The 2,979-nt window shown below is 39.3% G+C and overlaps 1 long non-coding RNA gene across 1 annotated transcript; it reads left to right on the top strand.

Annotated features, from left to right (window-relative positions):
* On the top strand, window positions 468-928 carry LOC107608624. The gene is made up of 3 exons (XR_001612943.2): window positions 468-620; window positions 713-766; window positions 843-928. It is a non-coding gene; the product is annotated as an uncharacterized LOC107608624 (long non-coding RNA).

Genomic DNA, 2,979 nt, shown 5'->3' with positions numbered 1-2,979 from the left:
CATATCTGTCCCTAAACTCTATGAAAACATAAAATTTGAATACAAATCTGTGTAAATATAGACTGTCATTTTTCAAAGTAAATAGAATTTAATAAGTTGGTAAATAAAGACTACTATCATGCTTTTGTTTTGAAATCAGCAGAGTCAGTTTTCTCCTTCATCTTGCACCCCATACCAATTTATTTATAAAACAATAAACCATGGCAAATGTAAACCCCACAAAAATCGGTAAATTATTAGTTAATAAATTAAATTTTAATTAGGAAAGCTAAAAATACAAAACTAATATCAAAATAGGATGCAGCTCGTCGAAACGAAAATTTTGATACTAATTTCGAAAATTTGGCCCAAAATCGGACTGGAAGAACCGAATCGGTTGAATCGAAGCCCAAACCGGGCCTGTGGGTCCAACCAGACCCATAATTAAAAAGAAGCAGCAGCTTCTTCCCTTCCATTTGCATCCAACGAAGCCAACAGAATTGGAGGAAAGGGAGAGGAGCTCTCAAACCCTAACCCTTTGATCCACCATAACTCCTTCGTCTGGGCTCCAATCGCCGCACCGTTCACGGCCACGCGCTCAGCGCGTCGAGCTCTACCTTTCTATCCAAACAATTTCACTGGTAAGCCTCCTATTAGGTTCAGAATCTCTATCCCTCTTTCTTTGGTAAACTTAAAAATCTATGGTGAATCTTGTCCAATTTTTGTGTTCTAGATTCAAGTTAGCTTCCAGAACTTGTGGGCTCAAGCTATTGAGCATATGGGTATGGTAAGAGCATCCTAACCCTAGCTCAATCTTGTATTTGTAATAGAAAACTAAATTAGAACATATATATATGTATTAGGTGTAGGTTAAGTGGGTGTTTATGCATTGGAATTGAATTGGGATTACTTGGAGGTTTATTGGTGATCAAGGCTTGTTTTGGGGCTGTTTTAATTAAGCTTTGAAGGGCCGTGATTTGTGTTGTGAGGCTGCCCTGTGTGAACTAAGTGATCGGCCAAGGTATGGTTTAAGTTTCGCACGTTTAATATGTACGGTGTTGTGAAAACTTAGGTTAGAGGAACTATAGGATAAGTTGAATTGTTAATTGTACTTAATAAGTAGTTTGTAATGTTGTTGGAATAAATTGTTGATGAGCTTAAATTGGAATGATGAGGTATTGAGGTTATTAATTTCATGCTTTTGGACTTGCTTATAATGGGTTTTGATATATGTTGATATATTGGGATTATTGTGTGGATGTTATCGAATAGTGTGGACATTAATGAGCTAGTGGTTGATGATGATGGAATAAGACTTGTGGTGTTGTAAACTTGCAGGTTTTGTGAGTAGAGAATGAGAATTGGTGAAAAATGGGGTTTAGGGTATTTTTGGTAAAATGTGAATTTTGATGAACTTTGGTAGTCCATATCTTACTCTACAAATTTTTAATAATGATGAGGTTTGTTTTAAATTAAAGAGTGTTTTATAAGCTTGAAATTGATATAAAGTTTGTGGAAAACCGAATTTTGTAGAGGAAGTTATGGATGCCGGAAAGTTGGTGCGAAAAACTGAAATTTTAAAGGTTGCAGGAGAACCAGGTTTCCTGATGTGTGCCCACGCACACAGCTGTGCGCGGGCACCCAATAGAAGCAAAAATCTACCTGTGTGTACGCACGCCTCTGTGCACCCGCACACCTGGTATTTTTCATAAAGTGTGCGTACGTACACTCTTGTGCGCACGCACACGCCAGGGCGAGTCTTCTGTTGGTGGCGCCAGCACAGGTGGGGCGCTCGCACACGCCCTGCTTTCTTTTTCGAGCTATGTGCACGCACAGGTGTGTGCGTACGCACACGCCTTGTTTTTCAGCACCTTTATTTTTCTATTCTAAACAGGGTTTTAAACTCTAAAACCCCTATTTTTGCCTTGTTAATCCTAGATCCTACTAGTAAGTTAGTGAACAGCAAGAGTTAGGGAGTTTGAGGTAACTTGGGAGTGAAGAAAAAGGTAAAAATGAGGAGAAGTGTAAAAAGGAAGTTGTTAATAAATGAGGTTGAATTGCAATGACTTTAATGACTGATTAAAGAATGATTATGAATATGAACTGGCTTATGAATAATGATATCTGAGATACGAGTTTTTCTGGGTAAAAACCGTGGCTCGCCACCACGTGTTCCAGGTTGAATCTCGATACTCTGTTGACCCTACGTTGTAAGGGTGACCGGGCACGTATAAATTCCCGGGTATGGATAGCCCCATTGAGTGATTATATGATGATTGAATGTGAACTCTATGCATAGACTCTTGGGGATGCGCGACGGGGGACAGTCTAAGGTTTTCAGACTTGTTGGGTTGGCTGGATAACCGACAGATGGGCCCCATCAGCCATAGGACAGGCATGCATCATATTGTATTTGTTTGCTTTGATTGCTATGCATTTCCTGGGTTTGCTTACGTGATATACATCATCTGCTACCTGTTATACTTGCTACTTGTACTATATGCTCATTACATGTGCATGAACTTGTTTGGCTGCTTGTTTCTGTTGCTTTATGAATGATGGAGGAAATGGAGGAAATGGAGAACCGGTTTAGTGTTAGGTTAGGATTGAACCTGAGTAAGTTAGGTAGATTTAGAATACCTACCCTTGTTTATGGCTTCTGTTTAGTACTTAAGTTGGATAACTGAATAACGAAGTTCTAGGATTGTCTATGGCATTCTCAGGACCTTATTTATTATACGCGTGGCACTTTTACCATGCTGAGAACCTCCGGTTCTCATTTCATATTGTATTGTTATTTTTCAGATGCAGGTCGAGAGGCTCCTCGTTAGGCGTCTGGACCCTGGGAAGCGAAGTAGTCCTTGGGTGCATTTTGGTCTTCTGTTGTATATATGTATATATGTATTTAGCTTACTCTTCAAGTAACTTATGTATACTGCTCCTCTTAGAGGTTGAGGGAGAGATAGGAGTTTACTTTGGTATTTTAGTGTATTTTGGAGA

This window comes from Arachis ipaensis, chromosome B07 (assembly GCF_000816755.2).
Source record: "Arachis ipaensis cultivar K30076 chromosome B07, Araip1.1, whole genome shotgun sequence".
NCBI classification, from domain to species: Eukaryota; Viridiplantae; Streptophyta; class Magnoliopsida; order Fabales; family Fabaceae; genus Arachis; species Arachis ipaensis.
Note: the sequence above shows the minus strand (reverse complement) of the source record. Positions and strands in the feature narration are given on the sequence as shown.